Here is a 10,150-nt window from a genome sequence, read left to right on the forward strand (position 1 = left end):
ACACACACATATATATATATATATATATATATATATATATATAATGGAATATTACTTGGTGATCAAAAAGAATGAAATCTTGCCATTTGCAACAACATGGATTGAACTGGAGTGTATTATGCTAAGTGAAATAAGTCAGAGAAAGATAAAAGTCATATGATTTCACTCATATGTGAAATTTAAAAAACAAAACAGATGAACATAAGGGAAAGGAAGGAAAAATAAAATAAAAACAGAGAGGGAGGCAAATCATAAGAGACTCTTAAAAACAAAATGAACTGAGACTTGCTGGAGGGGTGTTTGGTGGTAGAGTGGACTAAATGGGTGATGGGCATGGAGGAGGGCACTTGTGGGGATGAGCACTGAGTGTTATGTGGAAACTAATTTGACAATAAACTATTTGAAAAAAAAAAAGATCAGCCACTCTTAGATACATAGGTTTCTGTGGGGGGGGGGGGGGTATTTGGGGTGCAGTAAGAGCCTAAGGAAAGGCATGAAGGAGGGGAGGTAATCCAATTTGATTGTACAAAATAAACCAAGGTGGATGGGGTGAATTTCAACCACAACATTTAGACTAGGAAGTTGAAGGGAAGGATGATATCTAATTGATTTCTGGAGCCATGTTGTGGCTCAGTGCTGAGCATGTAGAAAGCTCTCAACCAAATGCTTTTAAAAATAAATAACTGAATGAATAGGATGACCTTAAATGCTACACTAAACTGCATGGATTTTATCAGGTTGGCATTTAAAAAATGTTGAGAGGAGAAGAGAAATAGTGTTCCTATTTGACGCTTACTATGTGCTATGCCCTCAACAACTATTTGATTCTCACCTTGTTTAATCCACTCAATAGTTCTCCCTGGTACGTAAAAATAAATCACCCCCAGGAAACAGATGTAACATTTCAGGCTCATCTTGGCAAATAAGTTGCTCAGTATCCCATAGTGAGCAAGTAAAAGGCTGGGAAAGAAGCCAGACCTGATCTCTTTGGTCTTTTGTATACCACCAACTTTGCTCACTTCTTGCCTTTCAACTTTACTCTGTCCTTTGGAAAATATTGACAACAAATAAGAAGAGTTATAAACTACTCAGGGTTTCATTTGGTGTATTTCATGATAAGATGATTCATATTGTCAGTGCTCCATTTAAAATAAAATACAGATTTTTGTTGTATAAGGGGCAGGCCCAGAAAATGGTTGAGATCTCATTTCCACCCTGGGAATGTGGCTTCTCTTTAAGACTGAGAGAAGGAGACAGTCACAGGTGTGTAGACTCCTGAAAGAAGGATGGACAGGGGTCTAAGTACACCATGTGAATACCCCCTCGTTTATCAGAGAATTGAGACTCTGCCTCCACATGTCCCTGATGAGATTCATAGCAGGATCCTGAGGTCCTCAGGGACCTGAGAAAAAAAGGTGGAGAATGAAACACGAAAGAGACAGGCTCTTACCTTGTTCTTGGTATGCAGATCCAGTGCAATCCCAGATGTGAGAGTGAGCTTGTTGACCCTCAGCTGTCTCGACTGCAGTGTCAGGCACGGAAGGTCCTTCTTTTAGGGAGCCTTGGCAGAAAGGGATTTTATAACACACACAATGTCTGTCTTTATAGACTGTTTCCTCCTAGCCACACCCCTTGGGAAGGAGCCAGTTCCTGCAGGGAAAGTGGCTGGTGTAATCCTGTAAGAGTGGGGTACATGCAGGGCATTATACCTTCCTCCTCCAAGTGCTTCTCTTTCCCCCCAGTGACCAGGATAGGAGCACAACTCAGCCTTTGCAGAGACCCTTCTTGATGGGATGGGGATCCCAGCAGTAATGTCTGTAGGAGAGTTATAAACAATAACAAAACTCATAGCTTCCAAGACCTGTGCTGCCTATTTTACCTAAAGCTCTCCCTGAATTCCCATCACACCCACTCCCAAGATATGGTAACTAGTATCTCTACCATTTTATAGCTGGAAAATTGGAGTGTATTGAAAATTCAGGGCTTGTCCAAAGTCACAGAGCTGGAAGGATGAGGAGCCCAGAATTGAGCCCTGGGGCTACCTGAATGCATTGCCTGAACTTCCGTACCTGTCTCTCTCAAGAAATGCTTGGTGAATGATTGACTGAGGCTAGGGAAGCCATGTCAGTTTGAGTCCGTTTTCTCCGAGGAACCTGAAGTCCCTGTGTGGGCAGAGGAATCCATGGACTCTGAGAGGCTGGTAGAGAGTGTGTTCCTGGTCTGGGGGATTTCTGCTGAAAATATTCACCTTCAGGTTGGCCTTCTATTGGCAGGGTCTCGTACCAGAATACATTCTTTTATCTCTGTGGACTTACCCCAAAACAATGAACCTCCATTTGTTCATCTACAGATTGCTGACAGTAACAGTACTTTATTTTGGGCTACATGCTAAATATTTTACGGGCTTGAGCTATTCACACAGAAAGTGAAGCAGAACGAGTCTGACTCATATTGATGTTTCAAGTTGTATTCAACTTGCCTGGTTTTCATAAAACAGACATGCTTGGTTTTCATAAGCATATTGAGGGAGACTCATTTCATAAAGAAGATATGGACTTTGCTACATTTTGTCACTCCACTTTTCATGATATTTGGGCACAAGAAATTATTTATTTTCTTTTTGACTCAGGTATAAGGGAGCAACAACACCAGAGTGATAGTAAATGCCAACTGACCCTTGTCTTTGGGACATGGATAATAGAAACAGTAGGGTCTGTGGCAAATTGGGTAGTTCCTGATATCTAAGTGTTAACACACAGCATCAGTTGACTGAAAACATGTTGGCATGGGGGTCAGTATTTTAAGATCTCATGAATTATTTTCATGTATAGTTTTGTAAAAATAAGAAAGGAGACTTCATGTGCATTTAAGAAACACATTAACATCCAGATGTGTGCATACGAAATTGGGTTGGCATCTAAAAGACATTTTCTAAAGACACTATCCTGGCCCAAAGATAGCATAGGTATAAAGATACCAAAGGTCATAACTATGGTTGATTTCCATTCAAGATCCACCTTTTTGGGAATTCCAAGGTCACAGAGATATGGATATTGACTGGTTCACTCAGAGGTTCAAAGAGTTTCTTCATGAATTCCATCAGAGGAGGCTGTTTCCCCCAACTCCAAGCTTCCTGTAAAATAGGATCACCCCAAGATCCATCCCCATTATGATGAACACATTGAACCATGACCTCCATGAACACACACTCACAATGTGGTATTTTGGGAGATTATTTGGACATAGGCAAAATAAAATTGCTTCGTTTCCCAGGGAGCTGTAGACCACAATGCTCTCTTTTAAAACAAGAAATTTGTCTTGATCCTCAGGTAGCAGTCAGATCCTTTCTGGAAGGAGACTGTAGGTCAGAACACGAAGTATATTTATAAGGAAACATGGACCCCAGAATATTTTTCTGATAATTGTTTCTAAACTTTGCCAGGGAACATGGAACTTCCCCCCACTGACTTTGCATGGACCTTTAGCCCTCCTGTGATCTCCTCCCAACTTCTGCCTTGATTGTTCTATTCCAAGCAGGTGGAGAATCTTAGCCCAAGCTGTGTAGCTCTTCCCCTGTTGGCTCAGCCTGTCATTCCAAACTCATTTACACACACACACACACACACACACACACAGCACACACACTCCATCTGGGACACACTCAACCTCCCCCTACCTACCAATATTTCCTGAATACTTGGTCCACTTGCTTGCTCCCTTCCAGCTTTTGATTCTGCTGTTCCCCTTACTTGGAATGCCCCTTCAGTCCTAATTTATGAGGCACACACCTGCTCATCCTTCAAGATTCATCTCAAATGTCATTTCCTCCCTGCTGGTGTCATTGGTCCCTTCATCCTTTGCTGTGCCCTCCACCTTTTCATGGATGTTCATGGAGAGAAACAGACTCATTGCCAGTTAGTGTATACAATGTGCCAGCATCATGCTGAGGCTGTGCTATTATTTCACATCTTGATATGCTGAGAAAATAATGCACTTGCATTATACTGCACTGGGGAGCCTGGAGAGGTTTGGGGCCCCAGCAAGGCTGTCCACAACAGGTTCCCTCCACCTCCTCATGCTCCCAGGACCAAGAGGGTTATTGGAGCAAACATGGACTCCTGGGGAAATATGTAAGGCTCATTGACTTTTCCCCACATGAACCCTAGGAGGAAGTGCACGTGGATCTTCATGGTACAGTCATGGAGCTGAGGCTCAGGTGGGCTGAGCAAATGTCTGGCACACCACTGGAGAAGAATTAAATGGAAGCCACTTCCAATATTCCTATTAAAAAGAAATTAATGTACCCAAACTCTGATAAATTGTAAACTTTCACTTTCTCTCTCTCTCCTCATTCTAAATGTACATATTTTCAAATATAAGAATATTACAAGCCTTACAAAATAATTGGTATTTTTAAAAGTTTATCTATTGGTGAGAGAGAAAGAGAGAGAGAGAGAGGAGTTGAGAGAGAACAATGTGTGAGCGAGGGAGGGGCAGAAAGAAGGGAGAAAGAGAGAATCCTAAGCAGGCTCCGTGCTGTCAGCTCAGAGCCCATTGAGGGTCTTGAACCCATGAAGCACAAGAGGATGACCTGAGCTGAAATCAATAGTTGGACACTTAACCACCTGAGCCACCCAGGCAGCCCTAGCCTTACAAATAATTATAAAGTTGGTTCTCTTGCCCCATATCTCACCCAATGTTTTCTATCATTCATCATTTACATTATATGCTACGTTTATAAAACCACTGAACCAATATGGATACATTATTACTAGTTGAACTTCATATTTTGTTCAGCCCTCCATACTTTTTACCTAGTATTCTTTTAAAAATCATTAATAAACTATTTTGAAGAGTAGTTTTTGGTTCCCAGAAAAATATCCAGAGAATTATCACATATACCCTGTCATTCTCTGACACAGCTAATGGCCCTTGACAACACCCTCCACTGGGGAGGTACAATCATTATAGTTGATGAACCTTTCTTGACACATTATAATTACTCAAAATCCATATTTTCCAAAATAGCTCACTCTTTTTTTTTTCAGTGTTATTATTGTGATTTATTTATTTTTTTTTCTTTCTTTGTTTATTTATTTATTTTTTTTACAAATAGTTTATTGTCAAATTAGTTTCCACATAACACTCAGTGCTCATCCCCAAAGTGGCCCTCCTCCATGCCCATCCCCCCTCCCCCCCACATCCATCAGTCCTCAGTTTTTGTCAGCATTCAAGAGTCTCTCATGGTTTGCCTCTCTCCCTTTTTTTAATTTTTATTTTTTAAATAGTTTATTGTCAAGTTGGTTTCCATATACCACCCAGTGCTCATCCCCACAAGTGCCCTCCTCCATGCCCATCACCCCCCTTCCCCTCACCCCTATCAGCCCTCAGTTTGTTCTAGGCATTCAAGGGTGTACAATCTATGTATTTTGACAAACGTATAATGGCATATTTCCACAATTATGGCATCATGCAGAGTACTTTCACTGCCCTAAAAATCCTGCGTGCCACCTATTTATCCCTTCTTCTCCCAACACCTGGTAATCTTCAATCTTTTTTTTTTTTTTTTTACTGTTTTCATGGTTTTGCCTTTCACAAATATCATATAGTTAGAATCATACCAATTTATTCTTTTCAGATTGGCTTCTTTCACTCAGTCATATGATTTTGAATTCCTGCCATGTCTTTTCATGGCTTGATAACTCATTTCTTTTTAGCACTAAATAATATTCCATTGTCTGGATGGTCCACAGTTTATCTATACTCCTACTAAAGGGCATATCGGTTTCTTGTGACACGTTTTCGGAGTTATGAATAAAGCTGTTATAAACATTCATGTGGAGATTTGGATGTGGACATAAGTTTTCATCTCCTAATGGATGATCTCAGCCAAGATTCCACATGAAAGTTAACACTCATGACTCTTCAAGTTCCTCTCATCTGTGATGATTCTTAGCTGCTCCTTTTTTTCTGACGACCTTGAGAGTTTTCAGGAGACTGGGCAGGTATTTTGAGACTGCATCCCTTTTGGAACTTGCCTGGTGTTTTTCTCATGATTGGGGTTATGTCATTCTTCTTTTAATCAAAGATTTAAATGATGGATTCCAAGTTTCCATGGGGAGTTCCATAAAGTCTGAATGATACTCAAAGATTAAGGCTGGTAGTTGAATGCATGTCTCATGCAGTCGGGTCACTGGCAGGTGACTTCAAGTTCAAAAGCTGATTTTACATTTTACTCTCATTTGTTAGGTACTGTAATATGGTTCTTTGACATGGGGGCTGGTACCTGTAAGTGCAATCACCATTCTAATACTGAGTGAGATTTTGTTCTGAGCTGAATCTTAACTGTGCAGTAATGCCAGGCCAAATTTGGTAGAAAATCAGTCCCTTCACCAAAAGTGACCTCATGTTTAGAGAGAATGCCAAGTTGATGCATCAAAGCAATATTACTCTGTCAAATCATGTGCTTTGAAAACTTATTCATTGGCAGAAAAGGAGGAAACTGGCTAAACAACATCAGCTGAAAGCTAGTTCGGTGGCAAAAAACATTCATCTTAGACCTACTGAACAGTATTGGCATTTCCAGTTTAAAGTGCTCGTTAGTAATGGGATTTCTGAACCCCTATTCAGAAAATCAGATGATGCATAGTGCTAAAGGTTTACTTCAGAAGCGGGGTGATGGGCATGGAGGAGGGCACTTGTTGGGATGAGCACTGGGTGTTATATGGAAATCAACTTGACAATAAACTATTTAAGGAAGAAAAAAATGTAAAATTATTGACAAAAATAAGCAAGTTACAAGGGAACACAAAAAATATAATTCCAAACACATAAAAGACAAAAACATGCATAATCAAATAATCTATATTTTAAAGTGATCTGTATAGATGGTAAAATCATAGAGAAGACTGCAGGAATATTCACAACAATGGTTTTCTCTAATAGAGGAGAAAAAGAAATGTGATCAGAGAGGCACAAAGAGGGGATTTTAAGTGATAGAAATTATTATCATTCTAATATACTGTTATAATATTAAACGTGAAAAGAAAAAGCACGGGTATTATTTTATTATCATTCTTTAAATACTACATGTATATTTTCTATGTAGCACTTTTGTATGTAAAACAGATTTACAATAAAGATAAATAAATATCCATAGATCCCCTGTAAAAAAATAAATAAAAAATATAAACTTAGCATCATCACTAAGTAAAAAATAGTCGGAGAAAGACAAATACCATACGATTTCACTCATCATGTGGAATATAAGAAACAAAACAAATGAACAAAGAGAAAAAAAGAAAAACAAAAAACCAGACTCTTAACTACAGAGAACAAACTGGTGCCAGGGGCATAGGGATGGGTGAAATAGGTGAGGGGGGATAAGACTACACTTACTGTGATGAGCACTAAGTAATGTATAGAATTGTTGAAGCCTATATTGTACATCTGAAACATTGTATGTTAATTATCTTGAATTTTTAAAAAGAGAAAAATAAACATTTTGGTATCATCAAAAAAAAAAAAAAGAAAGAAAGAAAGAAAAAGAAAAAAGACCCCACAGAGTTGATAGGGGACAGCATTTGGTATGAGTGCTAATTGAAAGTCTATTAAAGTTTATTTATCTTAGCTTTTTTTGCAATGCGTTTGCCACCAGAGCATGGGTGTCATGAAAACCACCACTAAACCTAAAGCAAAATGGAAAAGGAAAAGACTCGTATCAACATCATTGTCATTGGACATGTAGTGTTGAGAAGTCTACCACTACTGGTCATCTGATCTCCAAATGTGGTGGGATCAACGAAAGAACTTCAAAAAATTTGAGGAGGCTACTGAGATGGGAAAGGGCTCTTTCAAGTGTGCCTGAGTCTTGGAGAGACTGAAAGCTGAATGTGAACACGGTAACACCATTGGTATCTCCCTGTAGAAATTCAAGATCAGCAAGTATTATGTGACCATCATGGGTGCTCCAGAACACAGATTTTATCAAAAACTTGATTACAGGCACATCTCAGGCTAACTGTGCCATCCCGATTGTCACTGCTGGTGATGGTGAATTTGAAGCAGGTCTCTCTAAGAGTGGACAGAACTATGGGCATGCCCTTTTGACTTACACACTGGGTGTAAAGCAACGTATTGTTGGTGTTAACAAAAGAATTCCACTGAGCCTCTGGAAGTCAGCACGTACATTAATAAAATTGGCCACAGCCCTGACACAGTAGCATTTGTGCCAATTTCTGGTTGGAAAGGTGACAGCATGCTGGAGCAAATGCTAACATGGCTTGGTTCAAAGGGATGGAAAGTCAACATACAGATGGTAATGCCAGTGGAACCACATGCTTAAAGCTCTGGATTGCATTCTGCCACCAACTAGTCCAGCTGACAAGCCCTTGTGTCTGTCCCTCTAGGTCATCTACAAAATTGGTGGTATCGATACAGTCCCTGTGGGCCCGTGCGGAGACTTCAGTGTTCTTAAACCAGGCATGGTGGCCACCTTTGTTCCAGTGAATGTTACAACTGAAGTAAAGTCTGTTGAAATGCATCATGAAGCTTTGAGTGAGGCTCTTCCCGGGCACAGTGTCAAGACTATATCTTTCAAAGATGTTCATTGTGGCAATGTGACTGGTGACAGCAAAAATGACCCACCAATGGAAGCAGCTGGCTTCATGGCTCAGATGATTATCCTGAACCATCCAGGCCAAATTGGTGCTGGAGATGTACCTTTGCTGAATGGTCACATGGCCCACATTGCTTGCAAGTTTGCTGAGCTGAATAAGATTGATCACTATTCTGGAAAAAGGCTAGAAGATGGTCCCAAGTCCCTGAAATCTGGGGATGCTGTCATCATTGATATGGTTGCGGCAGGCCTATGTGTGCTAGGAGCTTCTCTGACTATCCTCCTTGAAGCTGTTTTGCTGTTTGTGACATGAGACAGACAATTGATGTGGGTGTCATCAAAGCAGTGGACAAGAAGGTAGCTGGAGGTGACAAGGTCACCAAGTTTTGCCCAGAAAACTCAAAAGGCTAAATGAATATTATCCCCAAAACCTGCCAACCCAGTCTTAATCAGTGGTGGAGGAATGGTCTTGGAACTGTTTGTGTCAATTGACCATTTAAGTTTAATAATAAAAGACTGGTTAATGATAATAAAGCATCATAAAACCTTCTGAAGGAATGAAGAGTGTTTTGTGGACCATTTGTGTGTGTGTGTGTGTGTCTGGCACTTTTAAGTTATTAGCTTTTAAATTTAGTACTTTTTAATGGAAATGACTAAAAATCTGCCATAGAATTTTGAGACCCATGTACAAAACTTGATCCCGCTAAAAAGCAACTCATGGTTTTGTATTAAATTAAGCCAAAAGAAAGTGCTGTTTGTGGTAGGTAAAAATGACAGAGGATGAGCAATTTTTAATAGATTTACATAATAATAATAGTTAGGGGCTTTCCCTTAAGTAATAGAGCTGTTTCAGTGTTTCATATGTTCCTTATAATTATTTTTTTAGTGTCTTATAACAAATTTTCCATATAAAGAAAGTTCATTGATCATTTTTGTGTTCTTCATACCTTTTCTTTTTTTAAAAAACATTATCACTCTAAAACACTGTAAACATCTTTTAAAGAAGTTTGATCCTTTTGGATAACATTTCCAAAATACACAGATGGCTGTACGTCTATACACACACATACACATACATGCACACACACATATCACATGTGGGTTTGCACATATATGCACACCTGCCACCTCAGTATCTCTGGGCAGAAGAGTCTACATTTAAAATTTTCATTCTCTAACTGACGTTTGTTCCAAAGTATGCCAGTTGCCCACCTGGAAAGCTGGCAAAAGGAGAAGACAAGCTTCCCTTTTTCTATGTTACTGCTGTGAGTCACCATGAGTTTGGGCAAAGGAATTGGTGCTACTGTCACATGAAGAGGTGAAGATATTTAGATGAAAATCATCAGAAAACAGCTGAAAAGGCCTGTAAGTCACCTCCATGCCCAGAGAACCAAATACTCCACATGCTGACATTGGTTGGCTCTAGGAAGTATAAGGCTGATGTCTAACCAGATATCATCCATTCTGCCATGCAATCATTTATTCACTCTGTCATTCCCTCATTCTTCTGTTCACCCAAAGAGCACTCACGAA

General features: G+C 39.7%; 1 pseudogene; it reads left to right on the forward strand.

Moving 5' to 3' along the window:
• Positions 1-7,698: 7,698 nt before the first annotated feature.
• LOC120237984 lies at positions 7,699-9,032 on the forward strand (annotated as a pseudogene).
• Positions 9,033-10,150: the final 1,118 nt, after the last annotated feature.

The sequence above is a fragment of the Hyaena hyaena genome, unplaced genomic scaffold (genome assembly GCF_003009895.1).
Source record: "Hyaena hyaena isolate Hyena2069 unplaced genomic scaffold, ASM300989v1 scaffold_195, whole genome shotgun sequence".
Taxonomy (NCBI): Eukaryota; Metazoa; Chordata; class Mammalia; order Carnivora; family Hyaenidae; genus Hyaena; species Hyaena hyaena.